Genomic DNA, 26603 nt, shown 5'->3' with positions numbered 1-26603 from the left:
AGTTTAACTTCACTAGGTGCTTCTTGGAAACCCTATGGGGCAGTTCTACTCTGCCCTATAGAGTCTCTATGAGTTGGAACTGACTTGACGGCAATGGGTTGGAGCTCCAAAACAAGTAGACTAAATACCTCTCTTAAAGAATAATGAGATAATCTGTAGCAAGTGTTCAGCACGTTGAAAGAGCTCCATCAATGGTCGTTATTATCCTTATTATTACCTCATCCACCAAGATCTTTTTATCATCATGTCATCTCCATCTCTACAGTTCCTTCCAGTTCCTCATCATCACAGGGAAACCATGGTTTTCTATTCCAACATCCCACTAGCTGTGTAACCTGAAATAAACACCTTATTTTTCTCTATTTCCACTTCCTAAAATGTTAAAGGAAGGAACTGAAATAGAGTTGCATTCTAATTTTTTTAGTAAACATGAGATCATCCATTTAACAGTACATTTAATAGTCATTAGCTGAAGTAATTCCCTGTGCACTGATGAACACACAATCCTCTCTTTTGGAGCCTGTTCACCAACCTAAGGGGATGTGAACTGAAGTTTAATATCCTTTCTACTAGTTAATTCCAAAAAGTCATTGCAGGTCCGAAACGTTGACCTCATAGTTATACAAAAATCAGTATTTGCCATATTAAATAAAAGAATTTCTTCACGATGTTCAGAAAATTCCTTGATGTTTATTTAGAATTACTATTACTATATTTTGGCCAGTAAAAACAAGGGACATCCTCAGTGAGATGGACTGACACAATAGCTTTCACAATGGACTGAAACATACCAATGATCTTGAAGACAGGGTAGGACCAGGCATTGTTTCTTTCTATTGTACATAAGGTTGCCAGGAGTCAGAAATGAATTGACAGCAACAACTAACACCACCAGCAGCAGCAACACTGACTGTATTTTATATTTCATTTAAATCAGGCTGTCTTCCCCCATAGATACATTTTATTAATTTGGGAAGAATAACAGACAAAGCTAAGAAATGTTTTTATTTGTTTGATACCCACATATTCTGACTTACTGTGAAAATGCTCAAAACAGTAACTGAGTCTCTAACACTCAAGAGGGAAAAATGATCAATGATTGCTAAACACATACACACATTCACATGTACACAGCTGTTCATTTGAGTTGGAAAGAAGATTTTTGACAATTGTAAACAAAAAACGAGACTACTAAAATGACACATTTAATTGAATACAGCTACTACTGCCAAAATAACTTCTAATCACTGGCAGCTTTAGGGTTTTATTTGAAAAGAATACTACAATTGTAAATATCCTTGCGTGTATTTTCAATGTAATTTTTTCAGAGGGCTCCAGACAAACTGAAAGCTCTGCCTTCTTTTTGATATTCACGTATTTCTCCATGAGTAGTTCTAGAATTCTAAAATAGAACTAAGAGAGAGGAACCTTTGCACATGTTTTGTTTTCCTGTTTGCAAAGACTCTTTTCAGATGATTTTAGCTAATTGAACCAAATTCTCTGATGACTCAGCGGTTAAGAGGTCGGCTGCTAACCAAAAGGTTGGCAGTTTGAATCCACCAGCCACACTTTGGAAACCCTATGAGGCAGTTCTACTCTGTCCTATTGGTTTGCTATGAGTCCGCATTGACTTGATGGCAACAAGTTTTTTTTGTTGGCTGAAAATTTACTCGGCATTGAATTCTTTCTCAATATTTTCAAACCTGATCAAAATTTTGTCTGATCTATCTATCCAGGTAGTTACCACCTGGACTCTGATTATGCATACATTCCCAGTGTTCTCATTTTTTGCCCCTTCTGTAACTGAGTTTGGCAGTAAACATGAACTATTTTTTCCAGAGCTGCTACATACATAAAGTCCATTCTATCTAGCCAATAAATTTGTTTGTTTTCATTTTTCATAAAATGGACACATAATTGGAGACATATGAGTTACTTTAACCAAGCATCATTTACTTACTTTTTTTAAATTTCTTATTTCCGATTTTTGACTTTGGGGATATAGTAAGAATCCAATGTCAGTAAAAACCCCAGGATATTAATCATGGTCACAAGCTGCCTATTTTAAGTATTATAGAGAAGTAAGTGCCTTTTTATTAATCCAATCAACTATTTATCCTTTTATTCATAGAAGAGATTCTGTCTTTCTTTAAGACTTTTAAGGGAGGGAGCAAGAAGTAGAAAAACTCCCTATCAACAAATATTGCCAGAAAATTGCTACAAAATGGATATAATTTGGAAACCATACAAGCAACACACATACCTCTGTATCTAACATTATAATGCACTGTTAAAAAAAAAAATGTAGGAGAAAGGTAAGGTTACTGTTCTGACAATAAGCAAAAAATAAAATAAATAAGTTGACAAAGTAAAAGGACAAAAGTATTTTTAAGTGGCCAGATATTTGTTGTTGGAACATTACTCACCATGCATGTTTAGTTGACTTAATTATTCCCCCCAAAATATATTCCTGGCAGTGTGCATATGGGTAGTAGAGGTTCTCAACTCTCTTAATTTTGCTATATGTGCATGTTATAAAAGTTTTTCATCATCCCTCTATTTTGCCTGTCCAGCATACAAGTGCTACATTGTCTCTGTTTTTTGCCATATTGTCCATATATTTTCTACCAAAGTTTCTCTATTGCATGTTCGACCTCTCTTAGATATGTTGTTTGTTATCATCATTCAACACCTCCTTCAAAGCCATCTCAGCCTAGAGTTAAGATATGAGATCATTTAAGATGAAGTGAACTGCCAAGAGGCAGAAAGCAATTGAACTTCCCAAGAATGGAACTCATTATTCTTGGCTTTCTTATGGCTATTCATTGTCTGGAGGTGGAAAGGTTCCTTGTTAATTTATCTCTAAAACTTTCAAAGCTAAAAAGCAGTGACTTATTCATAGGGTTACTGCCTCATCAAAGGAAAGATAAGCATATGCATCAAACAAACAAACCTGTTGCCATCCAGTCAATTCTGACTCATACTGATCCTAACAGGACAGAATAGAACTGCCCCATAAGGTTTCCATGGCGTAGCTGATAGATTTGAACTGCCAACCTTTTGGTTAGCAACCAAGTTCTTAAGCTTTGCACCAACAGGGCTATTGAAAAGTTAGAAATTCTGTTGATGATTTCTATTCTCTAAGTGTCTTAAAAATAATTTCAGTCTAGAATCACAACTTTTGAAACACTTTGAAAAGTCATTACTATATCTAACACACTTGATGGAAAAAATAGAGAAATATCCTTTGATATCCTAAAAATATATATATATTATGATTCCTTTTTCTTCCCCAAACTGATAGTCCCCATTTCAGGATATTGCAATTTTATCCTTTTGAAGACTTTAAGAGTGGGGGATAATATTGGAGTTTTTCTCTCTTTATTTTACATTCCACATTAAATCCATCAGCAAATCTCATCACTCTAGATTCAAAACAAATTTAGAATCTTATCGAAACACATGAATTCAATATTAACTTTGAAATACACAAAATAAATAAATATTTATGTTAACAGCTAAAAGTGATATAAAGCTGTTAAAACTATTTAGCATAAGACACTAAAAAAAAAAAAAGACACTAGGACCCACAAAATCTCTTTTGGATTTTTTTTTTTTAACAAGCATAAAAAGAATGAAAACAAATTGAATACAAGGAAAACTATGAAAATAGCTTAAACAGAAACCAAACTGAATTTTCCAAGTGTGCACACCTAAGCTATGCACACCTGTATCATTTCTATTGATTTAAAGAATTTAAAGTCAGTAACGTTCCATGGTGAAACTCTAGGGATAACGTTACAGTGACAATAATCAACACGATAGTCTTAAGATAGAAAACTCTCCTGTGAAAGCAAAACAAATAGAAGCATACATCAAAAGATGGCTGCACAGTAATATTGTTTTCCATTTCCTACTCAGCACAGCTCCCAAACCACCAGCCTTCATTCCACTGAGGTTATTTCTTCATTTTACTACCAGACATTTGATCGTATAATACACTCCAATACCCTCTCCTTTAACTACAAAACTGAATTTTCAGAGGTCTTGTAAATCTGCATTGAAAGGAATAGAACATAAAAAGCAGATTTTAGAGTTGTGCCTAATGAATTTTTGCAGTAAATAAAATAGGTGGAAAGCCAAATGACACAAAAATTGCAAATAACATTGAGTTGAAAATAGTAAACATCATTAGAGGTACCGCTAATCTATTTACCATGTGGTGATATATCACTGCTTCTGATTCCTTGAACTGGTAAATACATTTTGATCGTTTGCTATTTCACTTTCTAGTCAAATCAAATTTCTACTATTTTGAGCTATAAAATTTGATTTTTAAAAAAGGTTTAGAGAGTTTTAGAAAATAATTTACTTTTAAGTTTCAAGGTTTTATAATAAAGACCAATGAAGGAAAGGGGGGGGAAACAGAAATTACATATTTCTGAGATTTCTTAATATTGGTGACATCATTTTACATTATATACTGTGGTAACCAAATGGACCTTATTATTCTCTTTATTTACCATTTGTCAATCAAATTCTCTTCTTAAGTATTAGAGTTAATAGGAAGAAGCCTACACACAACAACTCCACCTTTACAGAAATAAGAACACAGTTTTTTTTTTTTTTTCATTTATGCTGATTATATAAATGAAATTGGAGCCCTGGTGGCAGAGCGGTTAACAGCACAGCTGCTAACCAAAATGTCAGCAGTTCAAATCTACCAGCTGCTCCTTGGAAACTCCAGGGAACAGTTCTGCTCTGTGCTATAGGGTCATTATGAGTCAGAATTGACTCAGTGGCAAGGGGTTTTGATTATGTATGGCAGTCATCTGACTTTAGAAAATGTAACAAGAAATAATAACAATCAACATGGTTTTGAAATATTCATTACATCTATATTACCCTAGATATTTAAATTACCAGTTATTTTACTAAATTTTTAACAGTTCTTTAATTGAATTTTGAACTAAATGGGCTAGTATCAGAAAAGGAAATATGGTAATCTCCCTTATCTGCACATAAAAATCAGTATATTTCATTGGTAGAAACTCAGAATTTCAGGTTCAATTTATATCTTTTCCTGGCCCCAATCCTAGTTCATGCGTAATAAGACTTTTCTCATGTTTCCATCTTATCTGTCACTTTGTCATATTGTGGTGGCTTGCATGTTGCTGAGATGCCAGAAGCTTTGCCACCAGTATTTCAAATACCAGCAGGGTCACCCGTGGTGGACATGTTTCTGTGGAGCTTCCAGACTTAGACTACATAAAAGGACCTGGCAATCTACTTCTAAAAAAGCTGGCCAGTAAAAACCTTATAAATAGCAATGTAACATTGCCTGATAATAGTGCTAAAGGATTAGCCCCTCATGTAGGAAGGAACTCAAAATACAACTGGAGAAGAGCTGCCTCCTCAAAGTAGAGTTGACCTTAATGACATAATGGAGTAAAGCTTTCAGGACCTTCATTTGCTGATGTGGCACAACTCAAAATGAGAAGCACAGCTGCAAACATCCATTAATAATCAGAATGTGGAACGTATGAAGTATGAATCTAGGAAAACTGGACCTTGTCAAAAATTAAATGGAACACATAAAAATTTATGTCCTAGACAATAGTGAGCTGAAATGGACTGGTAACAGCCATTTTAAACCAGGCAATCACATGTCTACGATGCCAGGGATGACAAATTGAAGAGGAATATTGTTGTATTCATCATCAAAAAGACCATTTCTAGATTTATCCTGAAGTGCAATGCTGTCAGTGATACGATAATATCCATAAGCCTACAAGGGACACCAATTAATGTGACTATTATTCAAATTTATGTATTAATCACTAATGTCAAAGATAAGGAAATAGAATATTTTTACCAACTTCTACAGTTTAAAATTGATCAAACATGCAGACAAGATGCACTGATAATTACTGTTGACTGAAAAGTGAAAGCTGGAAAAAAGCATCAGTAGTTGGAAAATATGGCCTTGGTGATAGAAACAACGATGGGGATCATATGATAAAATTTTATAAGACCAACGACTTATTCATTGCAACCTCTTTTCAATAACATAAACAATGACAATGCATGTGGGTCAAATCAGATAGAATACACAGGAATCAAAATGACAGCCTCTGTGCAAAGAGAAAATGGAGAAGCTCAATATCATCAGTCAGAACAAAGCCAGGGGCCAATTGTGGAACAGATCATCAATTGCTCATATGCAACTTCAATTTGAAGCTGAACAAAATTAAAACAAATCTACTAGAGTCAAAGTGCTACCTTCAGTATGTCCCACCTGAATTTAGAGACCATGTTAAGAACAGATTTGACACATTGAATGCTGATGGCCAAAGACCAGAGGAGTTGTCTGATGACATCAAGGACATCATACATGAAGAAAGCAAGAGGTCATTAAAAGACAGGAAAGAAAGAAAAGACAAAAAGGGATATCAGAAGAGACTTGAAACTTGATCTTGAATATCGAGTAGCTAAAGGGAAATGAAATGATGAAGTAAAAGAGCTGAACAGATTTCAAATGGTAGCTCCAGAAGGCAAAGTAAAGTGTTATAATGAAATGTGCAAAGACCTAGAGCTAGAAAAGCAAAAGGGAAGAACATAATATTTCTCAAGCTGAAGAACTGAAGAAAAAAATCAAGCCTCAAGTTGCAATACTGTAGGATTCTATGGGCAAAATATTAAGGAACATTATTCTTGCTAGGTGTCCTGGAGTCAATTCTGACTCATAGTAACACCATGGACAAAAGAACGAAGCAAGGCCTGGTCCTGCGCCTTCACCACAATCCCTGCTACGCTTGAGCCCATTGTTGCAGCCGCTGTGTTAATCCATCTTACTGAGGGTCTTCTTCTTCACTGACCCTCTATCCTACCAAGTACGATGTCCTTCTCCAGGGACTGATCCCTCTTGATAATATGTCAAGAGTATATGAGACATAGTCTCATTACCCTTGCCTCTAAGGAGCATTCTGGTTGTATTTCTTCCAAGACAGATTTATTTGTTCTTATGGCTCTCCATGGCATATTCGGTATTCTTTGCGAGCACCACAATTCAAAGCCATAAATTTTTCTTCAGTCTTTCTTGTTCATTGTCCAGCTTTCACATGCAGAGGAGGTGAATGGAAATACCATGGCTTGGGTTAAGCGCACCTTAGCCTTCAAGATGACATTTTTGCTTTTTCAACACTTTAAAGAGGGCTTTTGCAGCACATTTGCCTAATACAATGCATCATTTTATTTCTTGACTGCTTCTTTCATGAGTGTTGATTGTGGGTCCAAGTAAAATGAAATCCTTGACAACTTCAATCTTTTCCTCGTTTATCATGATGTTGCTTATTGGTCCTGTTGTGAGGATTTTTGTTTTCTTTATGTTGAGGTGTAATTCGTACTAAAGGCTGTGGTTTTTGATCTTCATCAGTAAGTGCTTCATGTCCTCTTTAGTTTCAGCAAAAAAGTCGTGTCATCAGCATAACGCAGTCTGTTAATGAGATGTCCCATTCCTCTTCATATAGTCCAGTTCCTTGAATTAATTGCTCAGTGTACAGAGTAAATAGGTATGATGAAGGGATACAACACTGGTGCACACCTTTCTTAACTTTAAACCATGAAGTATCTGCCTGTTCTGTTCAAAAGACTGCCTCTTGATCTATGTACAGGTTACTCATGAGCATGATTAAGTGTTTTGGAATTCTCATTCTTTACAATGTTATCCATAATTTTTTTTATGATTATAGACAAATGCCTTTGCATAGTGAATAAAACACAGGTGAACATCTTTCTGATATTCCCTGCTTTAAGCCAGGATCCATCTGACATCAGCAATGATATCCCTGGTTCCATATCGTCTTCTGAATCCTGCTTGAATTTCTGGCAGTTCTCTGTCGATGGACTGCTGCAGGCGCTTTTGAATGATCTTCAGCAGAATTTGACTTCTATGTGATATTAAGGATATTGTTTGATAATTTCCTCATTCAGTTAGATCACCTTTCTTGAGAATAGGCATAAATATGAATCTCTTCCAGTTGGTTGGCCAGGTGCTGTCTTCCAAATTCTTGGCATAGTCGTGTGAGCACCTCTAAGTTAAGTTAAGTTAAAACATCTCAGTTGGTATTCCACTGATTCCTGGATCCTTGTTCTTCACCAATGCCTTCAGCACAGCTTGGACTTCTTCCTTCAGTACCACTGGTTCCTGATTATATGCTACTTCATGAAATGGTTGAATGTCGACAAATCCTTTTTGGTACAGTGACTCTGTGTGTTCCTTCCATCTTCTTTTGAGGCTTCCTGTGTCATCTAATATTTTCCCCATAGAATCCTTTGATATTGCAACTCAAGACTTGAATTTTACCTTCAGTTCTTTCAGCTTGAAAAATGCAGAATGTGTTCTTCCTTTTTAGTTTTCTATCTCCAGCTCTTTGTACATGTTATTATAATAACTTTGTCTTCGTGAGCTGCCTTTGAAACCTGTTTAGCTCATTTACTTAATCAATTCTTTCTTTTGCTTTAGCTACTCAACATTCAAAAGTAAGTTTTCAGAGTCTCTTCTGACATCCATTTTGGTCTTTTCTTTCTCTGCTGTCTTTTTAATGATCTCTTACTTTCTTCACGTATGATGTCCTTGATGTCATTCCACAACTTGTCTGGTCTTCTGTCATCAGTGTTCAACTCATCAAATCTATCCTTGAGATGGTCTCAAGATATACATGAAGTGGGATATACTTTAAGTAGTACTTTGGCTCTGGTGGACTTGTTCTAATTTTCTTCAGTTTCAACTTGACCTTGCATATGAGCAATTTATTGTCTGTTCTGCAGCTGGCCCCTGGTCTTGTTCTGACTGATGATATTGGGCTTTTCCATTGTCTCTTTCCACAATGTAGTCAGCTTGCTGCCTGTGTATTCTATCTGGTGAGGTCCACGTGTACAGTCACCATTTATGTAGATGAGAAAAGGTATTTCCAATGAAGAAGTCACTGGTCTTGCAAAATTCAATCATGCAATCTCCAACATCGTTCTTATCATCAAGGCCATATTTTCCAACTACCAATCCTTCATTTCCCACTTTTGCATACAATTACCAGTAATTATCAATGCATCCTGATTGCATGTTTGATCAATTTCAGACTTCAGAAGTTGCTAAAAACCTTCAATTTCTTCATCCTTTGCCTGGGTGATTGGCGAGTAAATTTGAATAATAGTGTTATTAACTAGTCTTCCTTGTAGGCATATGGATATTATCCTATCACTGACAGTGTTGTACTTCAGGATAGATCTTGAAATGTTCTTTTTGAGGATGAATGCAACTTCATTCCTCTTCAAATTGTCATTCCCGGCATAGTAGACTATATGATTGTCAGATTCAGGATGGCCAACACCAGTCCATTTCAGCTCACTAATGCCTAGGATATTGATATTTATGTGTCCCATTTCATTTTTGGCAATTTTCAATTTTCCTAGATCCATGCTTCATTCATTCCATGTTTTGATTATTAGTGGATGTTTGCAGCTTGTTTCGTCTCATTTTGAGTCGTACCACATCAGCAAATAAAGGTCTAGAAAGCTTGATTCCATCCATGTCATTAAGGTAGACTGTACTTTAAGGAGTCAATTTCTCACCAATAGTATTTTGAGTACCTTCCAACCTGAGGGGCTCACCTTCTGGCACTATATCAGACAATGTTCCACTACTATTCATAAGGTTTTCACTGGCTAAATCTTTTCAGAATTAGGCCACCAGGCCCTTCTTCTTAGTGTGTCTTAGTGTGGAAGCTCCATTGAAACCTGTCTGCTATTGGTGACGCTGCTGGTTTTTTAATACTGGTGACATAGCTTTCAGCATCACAGCAACACACAAGCCCTCACAGTATGACAAACTGACAGACACATGGAGGACTGAACGGCATAGAAAAGGATCAAAAGAAGATGGAAGAAATACAAAGAGTAACTGCACCAAAAAGAATTGGCCAATGTTCAACCATTTCAGGTGGTAGCATATGTTCAAGAACCTATGGTACTTAAGGAAGAAATACAAACTGCACTGAAGGCATTGATGAAAAACAAGGTTCCAGGAATTGAGATGTTTCACAAATGTATGCAAAGCTGGAAGTGCCCACTTGTCGACACCAAAAAATTTGAAAGGCAGCTACCTGGCCAGCCAAATGGAAAAGATCCATATTTTGGCCCATTCCAAAGAAAGGCTAGCCAACAGAATGTGGAAATTATCAAACGATATCGTAAATATGACATACTAGTAAAATTTTGCTGAAAATAATTTTAAAATGTTTGCTGTAGTACATCGACAGGAAACTGCCAGAAATTCAAGCCAGATTTGGAAGAGAACATGGAAAGAGGGATATCACTGCTGATCTCACCTGGATCTTGGCTGAAAATACCAGAAAGATTTTTACCTGTGTTTTATTCGCTACGCAAAGGCATTTGACTGTGCGGATCATCAAAAATTATGGATAACATTGTGAAGAATGAAAATTCCAGAACACTTACTTGTGGTCATGCAGAACCTGTATATAAACCAAGATGTAATTGTTTGAACAGAACCAGGGAATACTGCATGCCTTAAAGTCAGAAAAGGTGTGTGTCTGGGTTGTATCCTTTTACCATACATGTTCAGTCTGTATGCTGTGCAAACAACCTGAGAAGCTGGACTATATAAAGAAGAATATTGCATAAAGATAGCAGAAAGACTCATTAACAACTTGCGATATGTAGACGACACTACCTTGCTTGCTGAAAGTGAGGAAGACTTGAAGCCCTTAGTGAGGAATATCAAAGGCTACAGCCTTCAGTTTGGATAACACCTCAACATAAAAAAAAAAAAAAAAAAAAAAAATCCTTACAGTTGGACCAAGAAGCAACATCATGGTAAATGGAGAAAAGATTGAAGTTGTCAAGGATTTCATTTTACTTGTATCCATAGCCAACAACAGTCAAGAAAGAAAATGATGTATTGCATTGGGCAAATCGGCAGCAAAAGACCTCTTTAAAGTGTTAAAAAGCAAAGATGTGACTTGGAGCACAAAGGTGTGCCTGATCAAAACCATGGTATTTTTCAATTGTCCCATATACATGTGAAACCTGAACAATGAATAAGGAAGACCGAAGAAGAATTGATGTCTTTGAAATATGATGTTGGCAAAGAATGTTGAATATACCACGGACTGCCAGAAAAACGAACAAATCTGTCTTGGAAGAAGTACCACCAGAATGTTTCTTAGAAGTGAAGACGGTGAGACTTTGTCTCACATATTTTGTGCACAATATCAGGAGGGTCCATTCTCCGGAGAAGGACATCAAGCCTGGTAAAGTAGAGGGTCAGCGAGAAATAGGAAGACCCTCAATGAGATGGATTGACACAGTGGCTGCAACACGGGCTCAAACATAGCAAGGTTTGTGAGGATGGAGCAGGACCAGGCAGTGTTTCATTCTGTTACACATATATATGAGTTGGAAACATCTGGAAGGTACTTAACAAAAACAACAACCTCTTTCCTTGGTGCAAGAGACAATACAAACACTGGAGAAAATAAAGTTGTGAAAATGTATGTTTTTTCTTATTCTAAGCTCTGGAGGTGCAGTGGTTAAATGCGGGGCTGCTAACATAAATGTCAGCCATTCGAATTCATCAACAGCTCCCCAGGAGAGAAGATGTGTAAGTCTGTTTCCATAAAGATTAAAAATAAAACAGAACAAAAAAACTCAAATCCATTGTCGTGGAGTTGATTCTAACTCTTAGCAATCCTGCAGGACAGAGTAGAATGGAGTCAAAAGTTTCCAAGGCTGTAAATCTCTACAGAAGCAGACTGCCACATCTTTTTCCTGGAAGTGGCTGGTGGGCTCAAATAGCCAGCCTTTTGATTAGCAGCTGAGCACTTAACCACTGCGCCATCAGGGCTCCTTTTAAAAGATTACAGTCTTGGTAATCTTAAAGGGCAGTTCTACTCTGTCCTGTAGGATCACTCTAAGTCAGAATCAACTGGAAGGCAGGGGGTTATGGTTAATCTAAGCCAGTCAAGATTGTTAGAGGGTACTTCCAAAGGACACAGTGATTTAGCCATGTTAGAGGACATATGCCAACAATTCACTCAGTCCACTAGCAGCTAAACTCTAGCCTTTCACTTCTTGCTTCCACAGTGTAAGATGCGACCATATCACCTGTCTTACTAGCACATGTCTGTCCTGTTCTGTTTCTCTCTCTGGCATTAAAAATGTTCTACTGTCAGTAGCCATAATACCTCTTTCACTTGTTCTACCCTGCTTTGTCAATCACTACTCCTTCCTTGTGCTTCATGGCATAAGGTTATTACATGGTTGGACTACAATGCTTAATGTTATTAGTTATTGGTTATCTCTATTTGTAGCCCATGGAGATACCTCCAATCAAATGCAGGATCTCAGGCACCAGATTTCAATGCTGAACTTTGAACAATACACTTTTCATCTGCATCCTAATGCTGATATCCTTAAGTGCCAATAACTAGTAGTATTCTACAGAATGTCCTTACAAAGAACAGCAAAATCCCAAGTACCTTTAGCTCTTGAACCACTAATTGTTTGGATCAATATTTTTGGTTGTGCTACAGTACTACCTAAGACTGAACGGTAGGACAGTGTTTCTTAAAGGTAGGCTCCCAGACCAAAAAGATTGGAATTGCCTAGGGACTTGGTAGAAATACACAGCGTTGGACCCTACCCAGACCTAAGAAATCAACAACTTTATGGGTGGGGTCCAGCAATCTGTTTAACAAGTCCTCCAGGTGATTCTGATCCACCCTGAAATTTGAGAATCACGTGTCTAGAAAACAAACTGACCCTTGGATAGGGCCATAGCCATGTTGAATGACTATTTCCTATATTTACCCCCAGTAAGGAGACCAGTTGAAGTGCTCTGCTGCTAACTGAAAGACTGGTGGTTTGAACTGACCCAGTGGCTTCGAGGAAGAAAGGTCTATAATCTCTTTCCACAAAGATTACAGCCAAGAAAACTCTATGGGTCAGTTACACTCTGTCACATGGGGTAGCTAAGAGTTGGAATCGACTGAAAGGTACCCAACGACAGCAACAAAGGCTTGTTTTTTCTGTTCAATTTTCCTAGAAGCCTGGGCTTTCTTTTAGCCTTCTGATTCCAACAGCTACTAAGAAAACAACCCAATATCTATATAATTGACTGGAAACCCCTCCTGTGTCAGAGATCCTAAGAGCCCCTTTTTTGGAATCATTCTTCTATTTCCTATGCTATGTGCCTCCAAATTGGCTAATATTCTCTATTAAAACTCCATTTTCACTTAACCTTAAGCATCATTATTATTATTAATTGTCAAAATACCCAACCTAATTAACACAGTTTAGATTCCCTATCTAGATGCAATTGCACTTTTTTTTTTCCATTAATTAAAAGGCAGAGGTTTCCCTTAAATAATGTTAACCCTTTGGTGACCCAATTATTTTTGGCTTTGAATTTTTGGTTGTTATCATGTGTTTTCATTAATGAAAACATACTGAATCATTGAGTGTATCTCAATTTTTCATAGGTAGTATGGATTTTTTTTTTCTTGTCCCCTCCCACAAACCTACACTAAGTATTTAGTTGTATATATGAATTACCATGAATTATACCCCAGAGTCCCCACCAGGGTCTGCTGGTACATATGTATAACAAATGAAAATTTTCAAAATTTCTATTTTTCCTACCAAAAATTCAGATACCTCATATAATATCCTATAAAAACAGTAATTTTGACACATGCCCATTTCTTCAGTTTCAAACAGTCATAAAGATCCCTGCCTTGCAGCAGCATGCATTATCAGCAATACAGCAGCTTCCCAATAAACCCCAGAGGCTGAAAAAGTTCATGTTCAATATATGTATTGCAGGGCAAGAAAAGATTAAGAAATAAACCAGTGGAATATGTTATCTTAACATGGATAAAACTATACAGTTGTCCCTCAGGATCCTCTAGGAATTTGTTCCAAGGCCCTCCTCCACACCAAAATCCTTGGATGCTCAAGTCCCTTATATAAAATGGTGTAGTATTTGCATATAACCTACACACATCCTCCTGTATACTTTTAAGTCATCTCTAGATTACTTATGGAGCTCTGGTGGCAAGGTGCTTAAGAGCTATGGCTGCTAACCAAAAGGTCAGCATTTCAAATCCACCAGCTACTCCTTGGAAACACTATGGGGCAGTTCTACTTTATTCTGTTGGGTCGCTGTGAGTCAGAATTGACTCTGCAGCAGTGTGTTTCGTTTTGGTTTTAATTATTTATATTACCTAATACAATGTTAATGCTATGTGAACAGTTATACTGCATTATATAGGAAATAATGGCAGGATGCTTAGGAAACAATGCTCAAAGAGTGGTGGAGAGAGACTGAGGAATTGTGAAATGGCAGGAGCCTACAGCAGGGTATGCCTATACATTATTTCATTCAGTGTAGTGCTCAGCACACAGCAAATTCAAGTTTTGCTTTTTGGAACTTTCTTTTTTTTTTTTTTTCTGAATATTTTCAATCAGTGGTTAGTTGAATCCATGGATGCAGAACCCACGGATACAGAGAGCCAACTCTAGTTGGTAAGGCAACTATGTCCAAAACAAGCTTACACAGATCCTCAAGCCACTCACTCCATAAGAGCTATTTACATAAGGAGCTCTGGTGGCATGATGTTTAAGTGCTAGGATGCTAACCAAAAGGTGAGTGTTTCAAACCCACCAGCGACTCCTCAAGAGAAAAGACCCAGAGATCTGCTTCCATAAAGATTATAGCCTGGAAAACCCTATGAGACAGTTCTACTCTGTCATATAGGATCCGAGTGTGAGTCAGAATGGACTGGAAGGGACACAGTAACAATAGGGTAAGCATTTTAGATGTATTTATCTCATTTAAACTTTGATGTTTATATGGTCACCATATGAAATTGCTATTTTTGTAAGTCTAATGTAGTAAATACTGGCAATTTAATTTGAGTCAGTATAAATATAAATACCAATTTTTTCTTTTAAATCTGTTTTGACAGGTGAGGAGCCCTGGTGGCACAGTGGTTAAGAGCTGGGCTGCCAACCAAAAGTTTCGACTCCATCAGCCTACTCTGTCCTATAGGGTCACTATGAGTCAGAATCGACTGGATGGCAACAAGTTTTGTTTTGTTTTTTGATTTGATAGATGAGACAAGCAAGTGTTTAGAGTATGGAGAATTTTACGTAAGTTGTTTTTAGGTGCCATTGAGTCGGTTCCTGCTCATAGCAACTCTATGTACAACAGAACAAAACACTGCCTGGTCCTCTGCCATCCTCACAATTGTTGCTATGCTTAAGCTTATTGTTGCAGCCACTGTGTGAATCCATCTTGTTGAGGATCTTCCTCTTTTTTTCTGACCTTCTACTTTACCAAGCATAACGTCCTTCTCCATGGACTGATCCCTCCTGACAACATGTCTAAAGTATGTGATACACAGTCTCGACATCCTTATTTGCAGGGAGCATCCTGGTCATACTTCTTCCAAGACAGATTTGTTCGTTCTTTTGGCAGTCCATGGTACGTTCAATATTCTTCACAACACCACAGTTCAAAGGCATCCATTCTTACATAAACACTAGATGTAAATAAACAGTGCAAATAATAATAATTTTTACAATCTTAAATTTATATGACAAAACGTAAATCCTGAGATTTACAGCTGGTTGTCAGTTTTTGTTTTTTTTTTCTTTTTTTGTGTATGTGCCCTATGTGTAGATGGCCTTTGGGCTGGTCCTCCTAAGATCTATATGGGTCATGAAGAAGGTTGTGTGTTTGCAGCTGTAGTAGTTGATTCATGAAGAAGGTTGTGTCTTTGAAGATGTTGTAGTTAATTCTATAACATTTGAATCTTGACTATTTCTTTGTATACTCTAAGCCAGTTACACTAATAGATTTTCCCTTCTCAATGATTACTTGAGGAATAATCACGTGACCTAATGTTAGCTTATGAGGCATAGGGGAATTTCTGTTAAAGGTATTTCCATATGCCTAAGAAAGAGCCAAAAAAAAGATATGATCCCTCCCCTACTTTAGACATTGATAGATCTAGAGCTGATATAACTATTTTCTACTGATCTGAGTATAAAAGGCAACCTCAGGGAAAGCAGATTGGACAGATAGTCACAATCCTGGATCTTGATATGATTATGTTACTGGATCAAACATTATTGAGGTCAGACCTACATCTAGGTTTCCAGTTTTTTATCAGAGTTTTCTGTTATCCATTGCTTCAAACAGCCTAACTGATACAAAAGAGACAGATTTTTTTTATCCATTAGTATGTCTTGGGAATCTTCTTATTGTGAAATGTGCTTAAACACTGTCTTAGTCATCTAGTGCTGCTATAACAGAAATACCATAAGTGGATGGCTTTAACAAAGAGGAATTTATTCTCTCACAGTCTAATAAGCTACGAGTCCAAATTCAGGGCACCAGCTCCAAGGGAAGCCTTTCTCTCTCTGTTGGCTCTGGAGGAAAGTCCTTGTCATCAATGTTCCTCTGGATTAATTGCTTTTCCTCACAGGAATCCGAAGTCCAAACGGCACACTCTGCTCCTAGAGCTGCTTTCTTGGTGTTATGAGTTCCCCCACTCTCTGCTGGCTTTCTTTTCCTTTTGTCTCTTGTAAGATACAAGGTGGTACAGGTCATACTCTGAGAAACTCCCTTTACATTGGATCAGGGATGTGACCTGAGCAAGGGTATTACAGCCCATCCTAATCCTCTTTAAAATAATCTAATCTTGCCTCATTAATCACAGGCAGAGATTAGGATATACAACACATCGGAAAATTATATCAGTCACAAAATAGAGGACAACCATACAATACTGGTAATCATGGCCTAGCCAAATTGATACACATATTTTTGGGGGGACACAATTCATGCAACCTAAGGACCTTTGGGAGTTAAAATTATGAATTCCAGGATTTGTTCTTATTGATATGGTCTTTGGAAGTAAGTAGCCTCACTTCTAAAACGGTCTCTTCATATACTGGCTTTGTATCCATGGACAAGTTTAAACATCTCTGAGCCACTAACTCTTTATCTTCAAACTGACATAGTAATGCTACTCCATAATTTTTTAAATGAAATTTAGATGAAATAATACATAAAATAACATTAATATCACTACCATTGTAGCTGGCATGAAAGAAAAGTGCAATAAATATTCCCCTCAAGATTCCTATGTTTTGTTTTCTTCATGGTAAGTTTTTTAAGGTTAGATGTGGTACAATTGGGTAGAAGACTCAGAAAAGCAGGAAAATAATTTGACTTAAAAAAGAATAAAAAGGATTTATTATAAAAATCAAAGGGTAGAAATCTCTATGAGCTGTCAACCATCAAGGACATTAAGATGATGGCATAAATAGCAGGACTGGAACTATCCCACATTCTCAAATATCACTTTTTCACTTGGCATCTTCAGTAAAAAGTAGTGAAGACAGAGTGGAAATTTTCTGGCACCAACTGAGAACTCAAGTCCTGATTGATTGGGAAATAATTAAGAATTATACATTAAATATATTTTTATTTTGAATTGTTCAAGGACTAAAAATGAGTGTCTTGAAAGTGATGAGTTTTAGGGAATAGCTGGCATTAGCAAATCTATCAAATACACTTATCTACAATGTACCCTTATATTAACAAAGGGGTATGGTGAAGTAAACCATTCATTCATTCATAAGGTTTGTTGTTGCATCACTCATAGGTGATTATACCATCTTATCCTATCCCTCCTGGAAGCAGTGTCCTGGAATTCAAATTATATCAGTATAGTTAGTCTTAAAAATGTCTCCATGATAGAGTTAATAATAGCAGTTGGTTGCAGTGCTTGGTTGTAGTTAGAGGAAAAAGTGATTGGACATGCAAAGCTTTATTTCTTTCAACTACTCGACTACACACACACACACACACATACAAACACACACTACTATGACAGGGGTAGCCACTTCCAATTATTCATTGGTGGTAAAAGCCTGAAAGGTGAAGTTGAGAAAAATTCTAAGGCCACATCTGGACTCAGAGGGAATGAGTGCTGAGATGAATTAGGTTTATCTGCCGTGGAACATGTAACAAGTATTTGTCCTCTTTGCTTTAGACAGACTGAACAATTATCATGTCCTTTGAATCAAAACACAAAAATAAACCTTAGTTCACCTTAAAAAAAAAAAAAATTCCCCAAAGATCTGCTATCATTCAGGTGCATTCAGAAAGCTCCAAAAGTCAAAAACAAGAAATCCACTGGATTGTCTACTCCCCTGTTTTAAATTGTGAACATCTAGGGAATCATTCAAGAATTAATCAATGGTCATTACTCAAAATTTAGTTTAGTAGATTTCATTTATTAAATCAGTTTTGTCCTCTCAGCAAAGATCAGAGTGCTGAACATGGTTAATCATAACATGAAGAAAAGTAAAGGTAACCTTGGAACACAGGACAGAACTGAGTCAACTGTAACAGTAGGAAATGTAAAGGCATCACATTAACCAGAGTTGGGGGGTGTGAGATAATGTGGTTGTTGTTATTAGGTGCCATCAAGTTGGTTCCAACTCATAGGGAATAACGTACAAAGAAGAAAATGCTGGCTGGTCCTGTACCATCCTCACAATCGTTGCTATGTTTCCATCTATTGGTGCACCCACTGAGTCAGTCCATTTTGTTGAGGGTTTTCCTCTCTATTGCTGATCCTCCACTTTACCAGAGATATGTGGTAGATGGGTAGAAATAAGACAAGGGGCAGGAGGATTTGGAAGACACCTTTGGTTAATTTGACTGTTCTGCCCAAGTCGTGCCTAGACTACCGAATCACCAATTCAACATTAGCTGGGGGAGAAAAGATAATATCACAATGCAAACAAAACTAGTCAAGATAATTTGTGCAACAAAAAGTTTACCTTCCTGTTTATTGCTAATTTGCCCATCACTCTATTTTTTTCCTTTCTTACAATGTCCACCTCCCACCTCCTTCTTCTCTGCTTCTTAAACTTCTGCCTGCTGGGACTAAATTAATTTTAAAGGAAAAAAAGATGAGTTTCAGGTCCCCAGGCAGTGACAGCCTCTGCCTCCTTTTCTCTTGTCCATCAGAATTTGGTTGAGAGAGTAGTTCATTAATACCCATTTTTTTTCCCCTTGGAGCCAATAATCCATAGCATTTGGAATTCACTCCACCAAGGTTAGAACACAGTTTCCTCATGAGGAGGGGCTACAGGAATAGATGCCAATATGAGCAGGAGTTTTCTGTTACTCTAGGTTCTTAAAGCACTTTACTGACTATGGATACCCAGTGGGGTAGCAAAGCTGTGGATTGGTTGAAAAGAGAAGAACCAGATTTACAGACCAGAGCTCCATCTTCTTGCTTTCAAGTGGAGAGGACTATTGATCATCTGTCTGATCATCAAGCCCCTCTAGAGAAGTGAGTTTGGCTCAGGTCGTGAGTGAATCTTGTTGTTACATGCTAGAGAGTCAATTCCGACTCACAGTCAGATTACACAGCAGAGAAGAACAACCCCACAGGGCTTCCGAGGCTTTAATCTTTATGGGAGATTGCCAGGTCTTTTCTCCCACATAGCAGCTAGTAGGTTCAAACCATGGACATTCTGGTTAGCAGTCAAGTGTTTAACCATTGCGCCACCAGGGATCCTTCAGTAAGTCTTAACCCCTGTTAGAATAATGAAGAAATGTATATTTATGAAACTTACTTTTTATTTTCTATTCCCATCAGCTGTGGACTGGTGTTTTAGCTAGAACTAATTGTAATACTTTTTTCTTTAAACAATTCTTTTTTTTTCCCAGTGTAAATTTATTGTTATACTTGGCAAAACTGCAAAATTTTATACATTTTGTATATAGTTGTATGACCAAACATAGATCTAATTAATGAAAATTCCAATCAACTAGAGATTCAATTCATGTATTTTCTGTATTTGAAGGTTGACTGGTCAGTCATATGACATTACCACTCCTGGTAAGAAGAACTACAGATATCTTTCACGTTCGATGCAAGAGCAGAATTGGCTGAATGGAAAACAGACACATCCCTTTGACAAATATTTAGAAAATAATTTTTTCCCTGTTGATAGACTAACTAAAGTTAATGTTGTAACTGCAATTTCGGAGTTAATTTCTTTTTAATAGCTGAGAGTTCAATTTCTCTGTTCAAAATGATTTTTAGAATGGAACGCATAATCCGAGACGTCTGGAAATAAAGACCATTTTCTGTGTCCTCCAACTGCATTATGAAAAGAATTTTTTTTTTTTTTTTTTACTTGAGCTTAGGTTTCAAAAAAGAGATTAGTGCAGAATGAATTATAAAGTACTCACAACTGTTCTAACAATCACCTCACCATTCTGGCAAATTTAGTAAATGCATTGTATTTCTCCACCGTGATGTTTTTACTAGAATGAAAAACCCAATGAGATGTTTCCCTGTTAGGTCTGTTATTCACCCTTTATGCCTTCCCTACCTTGTAAAACAGTAAGCAAAAGGGCAAAGGCAAGATTTAGTTGTTGTTTTTCATTATAACATCATGTAAACCAACTCACCACCTGCACGGAGTGGGCCACAGAGGTTTGGTGCACTTATTATGCAAGGTCTTGCTTGGGGCTTTTCTGGGATGTGAGTTTAAGATTATTTCCTGGTATTAAATTAACGAATGATAAGGAAATAAAGTTTTCAAAATCTCCATGGGACTTGAATTGATTCAACCCTTATTTTTTTTTATGTTCTGGCAAGGTGTATCACCATGGTAAATGGAGACAGCCTGAATGTTTTTCAAAAGGCATTTTACAATTAGATTTCCGTTTATAAGGTGGAGGTTCTGGGTTGGGTGTGGTCCCAATGCCTATGCCATCTTGCTTTTTGGCTGGTGAAGTTCTTAGAATAAATCTTTTTTTTTAATCTTAACTTACAGTTATAGAACTTAAATTGATGACAAAGACTGTAGCTATATGTCTCCCATTTCACAAATATAAACACTCAGGTTCAGGATATGCCATTATTATTACTTTAATTTTATGATATTATTTTGTTATTAAAAAAAAAAAAAACCCATTGCCATCTGGTCAATTCCAACTCATAGTGACTCTATAGGACAGAGTAGAACTGCCCATAGAATTTCCAAGGAATGGCTGGTGGATTCGAACTGCTGACCTTTTGATTAACAGCCAAGCTCTTATTATTATATTACATTACATTATTTTTATTTTTATATCATTATTTATTTGCTCATCTTGCTTTTTCCCCCTTAGGCAAACAAAGGTGTAGGCACAAAGATAGTTTTAGATCCCCAAGTTTTCTCTTTATTTATCCACTCTTATAAATTACTCCAGTCACATAAATAGAATTTTATTATCTCCATTTCAAACTGAAAGCTTGATTTTAAAGTATCTGGGAGCCATCCATTCCTGCATATTAACACTTTGGTTTAAATGGAACTTCATAAAGTCTGCAGGGTGTGAAATCTTTAAATCCTGTGAAAATGCAAGCAGTCTAGAAATCAATCTGTTTTTGAAACAGTTTGGGTGCACAACTACATGAAAGAAAGGTACTTTGTAGAAATCGTTCTTGTTATCTAGATACATGTTGATAGTCCATATCAAAGCCTTACTTATGGTTTACACTGAATATCGAAAATATTGTGTAGGTATGTTGCAACGTGCATTCTCGAACAAGAATGAGGGTTGGCCACATTTCCTTTGTCCAGAAAAGACATATCCTGTCTTTTTAGAACTGGTATAGATTGCTTACTACATTTATATATTTTAATATTTAATTTTCTTTATGCAGAATTTTTCACTTATAGCTTTGGCTAAACAAACTTGTCTCCTAACAGAATTAAAATGCATAAGATGGAATACTCCTGGCATTGACAATTCAGAAGAAGGATTTTTTTTTTTGCTTTGCTTTTACTTGTGGGAGTAAATAAAACACAGTCTTTCCTAATTGGTTCAGATGTTTCAAATGAAATTGTTTCACCCTGCAATGTTCAGGATAAACCTATTTCCCCTGACTCAGCACAAGAACTGGGTGCAGCAGCTATTCCATTAACCAAAGCTGAGGGACACATTCTAGCACTTTCTTTTTTTTTTCTCTTTCTTTTTCTTTTCCCACTGGAGAGATTATATATTTATGGAGTGGGGGTCTCCCAGGACAAAGATTAAATGTATACTTCATACGATGACAGAAGAAGATACAAAGGTAAAAAGGACAAAGAAAATAGGATGTCCACATGGGAGAGAGCACTGTTCACAACAGCCAAAAGGTGGAAACAACACAAATGTTCATCAGCTGATAAGTGGATAAACCAATTGTGGTCTACACAGACAATGGAATATTATTCAACCATAGAAAGAAATTAAGTCTGAATACATGTTAAAACATGAATGAACCTCAAAAACGTTGTGCTAAATAGAAGTCAGTCAGAAGTGATCACATAGTATATGTCTCCATTTATACGAAATGTCCAGTAAGTAAATCTATAAAAAAAAAATCTATAGAGACAGAAAATAGATAAGTGGTTACCAACAGGAGGGTAAAGGGCATAGTGTATGACCATTAATAGGTGCAAAGTTTCTTTTCGAAGGGAAAAATGTTCTAAAATTATATTGCGTTGATAGTTGCACAATGCCAATGATTGTTCACCTTAAAATGGTTTCTTTTCTGTTATGTGAATTTCACCTTCATTTTTAAAAAATGCTATGTATCTTATAACTGTAACTATAAAAGAACATTTTTATGCAGCAGATAGACCATGGTGTTCCTTTAACTGGACAGAGGAATTCTTAGAGGAAAGTAAGATCTTTATGTATTATAACACTTTCATGGCCCAGTCTAATTTTATGAAAAACATCCTCTGAACATAGTTGAGATCGGTGAAGATAGAAAAAGGAAAAATTAAATCACTTCCAATAATGCAGTGTAATAAATTTTGAGATACTTAGATATGCAGGGTAAGGGTAGAGGATGTGGGGAGTCCTGAAAAAGAGTGGAGTCAGCACCAAGATGAGAGGGCTTGAGCCTGAGGAGAACCATCGGTCAGGAAGGAAAACTTTTGGCAAGATAGGCCTAAAGCTTTTGAGTACAGGAATGTGTGAAGTTTATTCTTCATCTCTTTAATATGCAAAACTCCAATGTTCAGTGAAATTCTATTTCAGAAACCTGCATTGTGAAAGAGGTTTAGGAAAACATGAGGAATATGACCAGGAAGGAGAAGAGATGAGGCTTGAAGGGTAAGATCCAAGAGTGTGGTCAGAAGCTCAATGTGACTGTGGAAATGCAACAAGAGAAACCATGAGACTATACTTCCCCAAGAGGCCCAGCAATTTTGGAGAGGGTTGTACACATCCAACAAGATGTGGGATGGTGGAGTGAGACAGTGCTTTTTACTAATACGAGACTGTGGTTCCAAGTAACGTCTAGATTACATGAGAATGTCATCAAATAATAACAGAAGATGGTTTTTAAATTGTTTATGAATATTCTCTGTTATATTGTCAAGTTATTCTTACTATAATCTGTATGTATACCAAACCAAATATGTGTCCTTCAAGCCAATTCTGACTCATAGTGACCCTACAGGGCAGAATTGAACTGCCCCCATAGAGTTTCCAAGGAGCACCTGGCTCATTCGAACTGCTGACCTTTGGGTTAGCAGCCATAGCTCTTAACCACTACGCCACCCGGGTTTCCAACCTTTAAGTATACTATATATATAGTATACATATGTAATCTATATATACATAGATATGAATATATGAATATGATAGGGCAACATTTTGTTCTGTCATACATAAAGTCGCCATGAGTCAGGGCTAACTCCACCGTAAGTAACAACAATCTTTACTATAAGAAAAATAAAAGATAGATAGGTTTATGCTTTGTTTTGTTTTTATTTTTTAAAGGAAAACCACTTGGTAAAAGGTTTATTTTAAAAAGAAAATCAGATCTCCCTAATACATGAAGTTTGAATTGACTGTGACCCTACTATTTGTGAGAGACAAAGAAAGAGCAGTTTGTTTAGGATATATTCAGGAAAATGAAAATCTGTTAACCGATTAATAACTTTTAAAACAAATTCAAATATCTTTTTATTGGTTTTATAATCTCTCATTATGCTAAATATTAACTTTTGTATCATTGTATCGAATCTCAAATACTTGAGCGTTAAAATAGAAACATGAAGGACAATGATGCTCATCTCTCCCCTAGGTATGTCACCTTGAACCTAATTTCTCAAGTATGCTTTCCTCTGAGAAAGAGCTCCCCAGACCAAATCTAGGTGGGGATGTATGGACACCATAGAAGGAGGAAAAGGTACCTGCATGCTGATACCCGGATTATGCCACCTAGAACCACAGTTTTATATCCCTTACATTTCAACTGCTGCTTCAGGACCAACCAAACCCATTGCCGTCGAGTCGATTCCAACTCATAGTGACCCTATAGGAAAGGGTAGAACTGCCTTATAGAGTTTCCAAGGAGCCAGCATGGAGAAAAAGAGTCACACAAACCTCTCTGCCACTTCTATTCTGAGCCAACATTCTTATTCAAAAATGCTCTACACGGCTGAAGGGCAGTCATTAAGTAGCTGTTCACCTTCACACGAGCAGAAAATTTTTAATTCCAGTGAGGAACAAGTGATTTCTTCTAAGATCACTTGTGCTTTGGGGTTCTTCAGCAAGGACCACATTATTTTGGACCACCATTTGCTACTTTTGATAGGAGTATGCAATACGGGCACTGAATGTTAGCATCACAGTGAAGGGAAAAAGATGGGATTGTCGTACAGCTTAGTCAGAGCACAGAAAGGCATGCAAAACTAATCCGCCCCTTCAAATTCATTTCCACTGTCCTCACTGGAGTAACCTTTCAACCTAAGGCTCATTGACCCAACAACAAAGCACAGCTAATTCACTTCTACCCATGGTCTGCTTACCAAGAATGTTACATAATGTTTCCAAACACTCTGAAAAACTGTCCTATTGTGATGACATTATCCAAGAAAATGCAGAGGCTAATTCATTTTGTCAAATAGAAATTTAAACAACAGGACATTCTCTCTTCAAGGCAGTAAATCAGACATGTGTTTCCTAAACACTCCTGTATGGAATCTCTTTCCTGGGAATCCCTCTCACAGCCACATAGTTGGTCCAGGTACAACCATTTCTGTACAGCAGACCTTTGCCACCTGTCCAGACCTGTCTCCAGGGTGTTCCCTAAACTGTGTCATCACCATCCTTTCCTCAGACCCCTAACTCTCAGTTGATCAGTCCAGGAGTAAGCATCTGACCCAAGAATCCTTCCCAGAAATTAAAGTAGAATCAAGGAACAGTCCATTTTTATCCAAGGCTGGAACTATAATTTCAGGGACTTTTGGAAGCCATATTTCCCTCCACATGAATTAGAGATAATGAGGGAATTAGTCTGGTGAATAAACTAGAACAAAGCAAATACAGAGGTATAAGCAGGGATTGGAAATGGAAATGAGTCCTGTTGCTATCCAGTAAGCCTCAGGTAGAAATTAGTCTTTCATTTTTCAAAAGACATTTTGGTCTCTTTATGATATATATATACATATATCTTTTATCTAGTTCTACTATAACAGAAATACCACAAGTGGATGGCTTTAACAAAGAGAAATTTATTTTCTCACAGTTTTAGTAGGTTACAAGTCCAAATTCAGGGTGTCAGCTGCACGGGAAGGCTTTCTCTCTGTGTAGACTCTGAAAGAATGTCCTTGTCATCAATCTTCCCCTGGACTAGGAGCTTCTCTGTGCAGGGACCCTGGGTCCAAAGGATGCACTCTGCTCGTGGTGCTGCATTCTTGGTGGTATGAGGTCCCCAACTCTCTGCTTGCTCCCTTTTTTTTTATCTCTTGTAAGATAAAAGGTGGTACAGGCCTCACTCCAGGGAAACTCCCTTTACATTGGATCAGGGAGGTGACCTAAGCAAGAGTGTTATATCCCACCCTAATGCCTTTTAACTACAGGCAGAGATCATGATTTATAATACATAGGAAAATCACAAAATGGAGGACAACCACACATGACCTAACCAAGTTAACACTCACATTTTTAGGAGGACATAATTCAATCCACGACAACATATTTTTCTTCTTTGCTTAACTTATTTGAATGTGTTCACGTCACCAGTAACTAAAAGATTCTTTACTAATATGGCCTCATGCTCCAGTAACCGTTGTATGCCCCTCTTCTCCTATCAAAAAATGGAATCCATGCTAGGCTTAAAACACAGAGAAATGCAGAATTTCACAATTTAAGCAAAGATAATTACACCAATAAGAAAAAAGATGAAAATACAGTGGCAGATACTAATTTATACTATGATATATAGTCTGTCCCCCACTCATCTGCCAGCTTGCTGTACTGTGGTGGCTTGAGTGTTGGTATGATGTCAGAAGCTATGCCAATAGTATTTTAAATACCAATAGACAAGTTTTAGTGAAGCTTCCAGACTTACAAAGACTAAGAAGAAAGGCCTGGTGATTTATTTCCAAAAATTAGCCAAGGAAAATCTTACAGATCAAAACAGAACACT

The sequence above is a fragment of the Loxodonta africana genome, chromosome 7, assembly GCF_030014295.1.
Source record: "Loxodonta africana isolate mLoxAfr1 chromosome 7, mLoxAfr1.hap2, whole genome shotgun sequence".
In the NCBI taxonomy this organism is placed as follows: domain Eukaryota; kingdom Metazoa; phylum Chordata; class Mammalia; order Proboscidea; family Elephantidae; genus Loxodonta; species Loxodonta africana.
This window is presented reverse-complemented; position numbering follows the sequence as displayed.